Source organism: Mus caroli, chromosome 7 (assembly GCF_900094665.2).
Source record: "Mus caroli chromosome 7, CAROLI_EIJ_v1.1, whole genome shotgun sequence".
NCBI classification, from domain to species: Eukaryota; Metazoa; Chordata; class Mammalia; order Rodentia; family Muridae; genus Mus; species Mus caroli.
The window spans coordinates 67,932,818-67,941,323 of record NC_034576.1 but is presented as its reverse complement, the minus strand read 5'-3'; the positions used below and the strand labels follow the sequence as shown (position 1 = coordinate 67,941,323).

General features: G+C 39.7%; 2 pseudogenes; one reads left to right on the top strand and one right to left on the bottom strand.

Annotated features, from left to right (window-relative positions):
* The first annotated feature begins 322 nt into the window (after positions 1–322).
* Positions 323–913, top strand: LOC110297958 (annotated as a pseudogene).
* Positions 914–4,429: 3,516 nt separating this feature from the next.
* Positions 4,430–5,704, bottom strand: LOC110297957 (annotated as a pseudogene).
* Positions 5,705–8,506: the final 2,802 nt, after the last annotated feature.

Genomic DNA, 8,506 nt, shown 5'->3' with positions numbered 1-8,506 from the left:
AATCTGTTCATCAATGTCTTTTTTTTTAATTAGGGGAATTAAGACCATTAATATTGAGAGTTATTAACGAGAAGTGCCTATTAATCTCCGTCGTTTTGTTGTGGTGTTTGCCCCCATCCTCTGACTAGCTCTTCTGGGATGGTTTGCTGTTTGTCATCTTTGCTATGGTAAAACTTTCCTCCATACTCAAGGTTCCTATCGAGTGCCCCTTTCAGAGCTAGCTGAATTGGTGGTCATGAACTGCTTTTTTTAAAATAACATTTTTGATAGTGGGAGGGGCCAAGGGAGAGGTGACCCTGCCTGAGCCATGGCTGCCAGTGACATGTTCAAGGTAATTCAGAGATCTGTGGGGACTGCCAGCCTGAGCCTGCTCACCTTCAGAGTCTATGCCTCACCCAAAAAGGACTCGCCTAACAAAAGCTACATGAAGATCAATAAGCTTTCACTCTGTTCAGTTCCTAAGGGCCAGACTAAATATGTGGAAGAGCCAAGGACCCAACTGAAGGAAACATCTCACAACTCCGACATCATTGGGAGCCATATACAAGTTTGTGTCAGGAAATATACTCCCATATTATACCCAAGATAGAATACTTTGTCCACTGGGGAGTAGACAACTATAACTATCTTCAAAGTGCACCTCCTTGATTTTTCCCAAGACTTGGTGTTATTGGTTTTGCTGGTTTTGTTGGACTCCTTTTTGCTAGAGGCTCAAAAATAAAGAAGCTGGTGTATCCTCCTTTTTTCATGAGATTTGGTGCCCATCTATGACCCACAACAAGCCATCACCTTTGCCCAGATGACTGGAGAGAAATTATATGACTGGGCATTATGAGGGTACATAGCTGTAAAAGATTTGTGGAAGTAAATTTTTCAGAAGCCAGGAAATGTGAAGAATTCACCTGGAAAATAAATAGAAAACTCCATGTTCTACCTATTTTAATCAGTTATAGGTAAACATTGGAAACTCCAGACAGTAAATCAGTATTTCTACAGACAAATGGCAGAATCAGTATTGGATATAGTAAACTGGCTTTCTTCAGAAAAAGCAACACTAAGCCTTTTTGCTGTTTTGGGTGATGCCATATTACAGTCCAACTAATCTGCAATCTTTCACATGGACATAATGTACAAGTCTCTGAACTCCTCATTCTTCTATCACTACTTATATACATAATTACAGCCCAGATTAAAAAAAAACCAACCAAAAACAACAACAAAAAAACCCAAAACCTGACCATTTTTATCCTGAGATGTTTTTCTCTCTGTGTTGATTTTGAGTGATACTTTTGCTGGGTATGGTAGTCTGATATTTCTCAGAGTATCCACCCAGGCCCTTCTGGCTTTCAGAGTCACCGCTGAAAACTCAGGTGTTGCTCTAATAGGCTCACAATGATATGTGATTTGCTCTTTTTCTCTTGCAAATTTTAATATTCTTCTGTACATTTTATGTCGATTATTATATGTTATATGTTATTATATGTTATGTTATTATATCTTTTTGGCCATGTCATGTCCCATATGCCTCTTATGTTTTGTTAGGCACCTCTTTCTCATAAATGTATTCTTTCCCAGTCTCTCTGGTTGAGACTGTCTTTCTTACTTGTGTATAGCATTCTTGTACTTTCTCCAATGCTGGTTTTGTGGTTATGACCTGTCTTAGTTTGTGCCTGTATTTTAAGATTTCTCTTTTCTACATTAATTTTAAAAGATGGTCTTTCTGGGCCTTTCTGGATATAGAAATCTTTGTTAGCAATTGTTTACCTTCAGGGCTTGAAAATCTATCATTCCATTCCTCCTGGCTTTGGGGTCTCGTGGTATTCTGGTGTGTTTGTGGGTGAGTTGGCCTTTTCCCCTGATAGCTTTTAATACTTTTAAAATCTGTAGTTTGACATTGTGACTGTGACATGCCAGCTAGAGAGTCATCTGTGATTATGCTGCTGTGCAATTCTATTTGCCTTTTAAAACTTAAAAAAAAATCAACATGACATTACCTCTACTTATTTTATAAGTTTGGTAAACACCACAAAGTCCAGCAACCTTTTAAGCATGTAAAAGAATGTCAATATTTTTTAATTTTTAAATTTAAAATTTTAAATATCAAATGTTAAACAGGACTGAGTACAGTTTTAAAACAATGAGTGCACAGTTAAGATTCTGCAAGCTAGCAGAGCAGGAGTGCATGGCTTCTGAACATGTACCATGCAACATATGTTCAAAGAGCAACAGCATAATTTATCATTGTAAAATCACAACTAGGCAGCAGAAAAGCACATTAATGATGAAGGTTATCAACACGTGTTCACTATGAGTGTGTTACACATAGAAATGCCATATCTCCTACCCTGACATGTCATGTGCAGAGAAGAGAGCCAAGGAGAAAAACATTGAGACTTGTTGCTGAGTGAACAATTATTGAGAATAATAATAATGGTGTAAAACTTTCTAAATAGCAATTCCTAGATCACAATCATATATTGATTCCACTGTGTATCTGAGGTGAGACTTCATTGTTGACAATATAACATTTCTGACTCGTATCAAAATTTGGGTGAAATATACACTGAAGGAGTTTGTTAGTGCAGGCAGATGGTACAGGGATCTACAAACGGGGAAGGAAACCTCAGATTTCACTATAAGTTTCTGCCAGGGGCCAGCCCTGGCATGGGATGTTCTATCTTGTCCATTCTGCTTGAGGCAGCGGTGGGGGAAGAGCTTAGGTGGAGGGTAGGACTTTTTCAAGATATTTAGGGTTGCTGTATAATAAAAAGTTTACTTATCTAAGCCTAAGTTACTATCCTATTGTAGCTGACCTGCCTTCTGTGATCCTCTGAGGCCAGAAACTGCAGTTTCTGGCACCTAACACCTCTTCTTCAAGCCACAAGGGATTAAGTAAATAGCCTTGTCTAGTTCAGCAGGAACTGCTGGGCTCTAACTTTCAGCCTGCTAGTCTGAAGTCACAGGAAGAGAAGACACTTAGATAAGTGATTATAGAGTTTATGACCAAGTTGTAAAAAGTTTCCTATGAAAGCTATCTAAGGGGAAAAGCGGAAAGATACTAAGTGGGGAAAGGGAAAAATTCTCTAAGTGGGGAAAGGGAAAAACGTCTCCTCTATTGATCTTAGCTCTCTATTGATCTTAGTTCTCCATTTATGATTCTCTCGCTTCTCTTTGTCCTCAGTACTTATACATCTTTCAGAATACATGATCACATGTTACAAAGTTCATCACATACACAAAAAAATCAAATAATAAATTGAGATAGAAGTTTACAACAGCAAATGTTTACATGCATATCCACTAAGAGTAATTATCTGGCTAAATATCCATCACCCGTCTCAGCTCCACAGATTCACTGAAGGTTTAAAACCATAACTAATTTATTAGTGAAGTTTTGTATAGATAAACCCAGTTGATATTTTATCTTCTGTCCTAGCACCTACAATAAATCGTTAGCTGTCTTTTAATGACCTTTGGTTAATTGTTTTACAACCTCTTGGAATGTGCTCTGAGTAGGAGAAAGTCTGGTTACCATCTAAGAGCAATTAACTGGTAACACTTGGGAGACTGTCAGAGTTCTCACTGCAGCTTTGACTATCAGAAAAGGACCTAATAGCAGTCCCATTATAAAAGAGCTTAATAATCACAGATATGATTTTAAGAATTCTTATAGGATCATCATTAAGACTTAAGTCATCTATTTGTCTATATAGCATCACTACATCTTCTATATAGATAGTACATCTTCATGGATCTGTAGAGATTTGCTTCAAAGGAGGTGTGCTCCTACTTAGTGATTATTATATATGTTTAATAATAACAGGAGAAGCGTATTAATAGCAGGATTCTTTCCTAAAATTAGTCCCTCACAGCCTTGCTTAATGAGGGCTCACCTGTTGCAGAGTATATAATAACCTGAGGCAGCCACTTCAGGATGATCACCTGCTAGTTATTAGCTGGTCCTATTATGGCTCCTAACAAGTTTCTGCTGAGCTTTGTCAAACCAAACAGCTAGCCTCTTAGGCAGAATAAAATGGTACAGAAGAAGTGGATCCTTCCAGACAATAACGGGAATTTCATCCTTGGAAGACTCCCTACATGAAAAGATCTGAAACAAATGGGACTGAGAGGATCACGTGAAAATTAACTAACATCCCAACATTCAGTTATTGTGTGTGATAATCCATTGTTATATCTTATTAACTTAACATTCTGTAATCAGCACCAGTCTCTCCAAACTTAATTTGTAACATTCAGTCTTCATTAAAATATATTCTTTTTTGTTATATGAACACAACTATATTTAGGTCAAAGAAGGCTGATTTGTTCAATTTACTATACATGTTTATGTATATTAGGTGGCAACTGAATTTCTCTTGACTTGTGCTTCTGTTTTGGGGTATTCTGAAGATACAGTCATTTCACAGGATTAAATCTTGCTGAAGCATTCCTTGGCATCGGTACAAACTTGGATTCCCTTTTTTCGTGTGCTGATCTGCATGACCTCATATCCTATGAGGGCTCCCTACAGGTCCTGGCTGGTTTGCTCCTTGAAGCATTTGGTGTTAGCCCATGCATTTTACACAAATTCTCTGCCTTCTAGACTTTTAGACTTCAGCTGCTGTTCCCCATCATTTATCAATTCTTCTAGCACCTTTATTTTGGCTTCTCTCTACTCTGGAGTTTCTCAACCAAAGAGTTTGGTAGTCACTCCCTTCAACAAGAATGTTCTCACATTCCCCAGTGGTTGGAAGCCAAATCCTGAGCAGCCATCTCCAAGTCATACTGCATAAGCTCCTGCTTCCTGCTGCAGGCAGCCCAGGGTGCTTCTGCGAAAACAGATACTCCTTTAGCGGACCTGCATAGCATTCTTCATCTTCCAAAGCATCATCAAAAGAAGATGCATATGTGCCCATGTGATGTCCAGCACTCTACAGTCCATCACCCATTTCTTTTGCTGATGGCGCTCCATTCATTAAAAACTGCCCCCTAATTCCCATGTATTTTATACAGACCATGGAGCACATTTGCTACTTCAGCTCTTACTCGAAGGGGATGTGAGATCACGGACTGTAACTTAGTACTGTGGTGCTTCCATTCAGTGAATCTATCTGGGTTTTCACTCTGAATGTTGCATTGAGTGCTTTTAACCTGGAGTTGTCCTTCAGCTGAAATGTCATCTCACTCATTCGCCCTCCAGTTACTGTCCTGCATTAGAAACAAATAGAAGAGTTTATCTCTACAAAGAGTCAGATGTGAAAAGACCCACAAGAGAGTTTTCTAATCTTCTGTGTCACCATCTCTCCACATGTCTGGATCCATGCATGTCAGTGGAGACTTTATGCCAAAGGAACTCTGCCTGCTTTTCTGGAGGAGGTGGCACCACGTGTGTGGGAAGCACACTGGAAGCTATTGAAATGAGTTTCCATAGCTGAAACTCATGACTGTCAGCATGCTCAGCTGACCAAGTCTTGATGCTGTAAGCACTAAATGTTAATTTCACGTTCACAGCATTTCTTTCAGGTCCCCCTCCCTGTTCTGCTTCTGCAATACTGATTTCTATTTTCTTCAACAAAAAATCTATTTCCTACCATAATCTTGTAGACCCAGAGCCATCTTTCTGGTCTGCCCCAGTCTCCTCATCTATTGGGTCTTCTAGCACATTGCCCAGGGCTCCCAGCTGCTCCAGGGATGAAAGGTACATATTGGCAAGATCCACAGATGCCACTGTGTAGCTAGACTATGGCTACTTTGTGAATTCTTCTTTCTTCCACCCTTCTCCACCATTTTGCACCCTTTAACCCCCTAACACTAGATAGGAGAGAAAAAAGGATGGAGGGGGCAAGGAAAGAGATCCCCGAATAAAGTCAGGGGTCACAAAAGGGGCATTGGTATCATTAGACCACTTCCTGCTGACAAGGGGCAAGTTTGATCTTTGCCGTAAGGATATCCAATTTCTTCTTGTTGTTTTTCCTTTGCACACAGCTATTTAACAAACTGTGACCAACAACAACCAACAACCAACCAATAACCCACCTAAAACTGATCACCAACAACCAACCTCTGGGGCCCTAGCATTCATACACCCTCTGAAAAGTCTTCATAATTTTAAATGTTATACAATCGTGGAAAGTATCTGCAGCTGGCCAAACCATGCCCCTGCTAGAGATGAGGTGAATCATAGTCAGGTGCTGTGGACAATCTGAAGCAGCCTCATGTCCCCAGACTTTGGATTAAAACAAAAGCACATTCCTACTTTCTCTCTCTCTCTCTCTCTCTCTCTCTCTCTCTCTCTCTCTCTCTCTCTCTCTCTCTATCTCTCTCTCTCTCCCTCTCTGTGTTTTAAGAAACCAAAACTCCAGAATTCTCACTAAATTTCCCCCCTTTTGTTTTTAGCCATTAATTGTGCCACGTGTAATGGGAAATCATAAGCAGAGACATTTTAAATGAAATAAGTACTTTTTGGTTCAGTGGCCAAGGTTTTCAGGAGACCTTTCTTTCTCAGTTCTTTATCAGTTTTGATGATATCCACAGCTTTTCATTTCCTGTGAGGCATAAAAAAATCTGCATTCCTAATGCAAAGCTTCCATGGACTTCCATTATAGTATATAATATGTAGGCTGATTTCACTCCTTGGCTGTAACAGCTTGTATTTTTTAAATTCAGGGCCTCAAGCCAGGCTTCCAAGGCTATTTCCTGACACTAAGAAATCACCTTGGATATCTCTCTTGAACCTACACTCATTGGTGCAATGGCAACCCTTGCCACATGGACTGTACTCCCCTAGAATCCTAGGCGATCTTTCTGATATAAATTTAGAAAAAAACCATTGCTCTTAGAGATGCCTTGTTCACAAATGACCATATTTTCCATAATTAAAGCACTGGGCATGTTGAGATCTGAGACTTCTAGCTATAGCTTGACCTACAATTCTAGTATGGTACCTATGAGAACCAATATCCATTGTATCCCTTATCTATTCATCTATAGGAGCTGCCCACACCTTTAATAGTCTAATAACTTTTGTATATTCAGTGTTCACATTTTCATATTCCAAGGTCTCTATCAATACCTATCTTGTGTCAGAGTCTGATACAGTTTTGTTCACAGTTAAGACTAATCTTTGTGAGAAAAAAAAAAGTCAGTGAAGACTTCTCCAGAGTCTTGTAAAATCTCTGTATGTGAGGTAGACTTTTGCCAGCCTCCTCAACTTTGCCCCAAGCTCTTAAAGCCACACAACAACATTGCTCTGTAGCAGTGTCATCCAACTGAACCTGTTCTTGTACACCAGAGTACCACCCTTCACCCAGTAACTGATCCTTTAATATAGTCATTCCCCTTGCTCTATTCAGCTGGTCAATATTCAAGTCTTCTTTCCTCCACCATATTAACCATTGCAACTGAGGACTGGCATCTAGTACAGCTGTATCAACCCCTTCCACACTTGGGGAATAACTCTATTTTGAGTAGCCTAGGTATTCAGAATTTGTTTTCCGTAGGCGAGTTCATCCCATATGAAATGATGGCCTCTTTAAGACAGCTTAGATCTATCATTTCTATAGTACACCATCCTATCTCATCGTAACCTTGTTCCTCACTGTTAGCAGGCATTTGCTGTATGGCTACGGGAAAACTGATGGCGATTTTATAAACCCGGGCTGCCCCTCTTCCCCATCTGGCAGTGTAGTTGGTTTGAGATGAACACTTTCTCTCAAAATGTCCTCCTGCCTTTTCAGCTTTTGAACAGAGATAGAAAGAAGAAAATGAAAAAGAAATGAAAAGCTCCCCTCTGGGAGCAAAGTGGGGGATATTCCAGAAGTAGCCACTGCAATAAACTTTTTACGGGCCTCTTGAAAAAACTCCATTCCCTTGTCCCCTGCCAATTCCTCTATGACATTTAAAATTAAACTTCCTATTCTGCCTAGGTCCACATCTGGGCCACCATTTATAACTTGTTTTTTGCTACCTTGTGGGTTCTTCTTTCTTCCACTGTTTTTTTTTAACCCTTTCAGCCCCCTAACACTGGATTGAAGAGAAAAAAAAAGTGGAGGTGAGAGGAAAGAGATCCTTGAATAAAGTCAGGGGTTGGAAAGGGGCAATGGTATCATTAGACTACATCCTGCTGATTAGGGGACAGAGTTCCTTGGGGCAAGTTTGATCTCACTGTCAGGATATCTAATTTCTTCTTATTTCTTCTTTACATATGACTACTTAATAAACTGTGACCAACAACAACCAGCAACCAACCAACAACCCACAATAACCAACCCCTGGGGCCCTATCATTTATATGTCTTCTGAAAAGTGCCCAGAATTCCAAATGTCACACAATTGCAGAAACTATCAGCAGCTGGCAAAACCACAACTCTGCTAGAGCAGTAGGCAAATCCTAGCCAGCTACTGTGTCACGTCCCCACACGGGGATTAAAACAGAAGTGCATCCTTATTTCATTGTGGCTTTTTTCCTGTATATAATTATTTATTTTTAAAAATTAAGTCAAATAAAT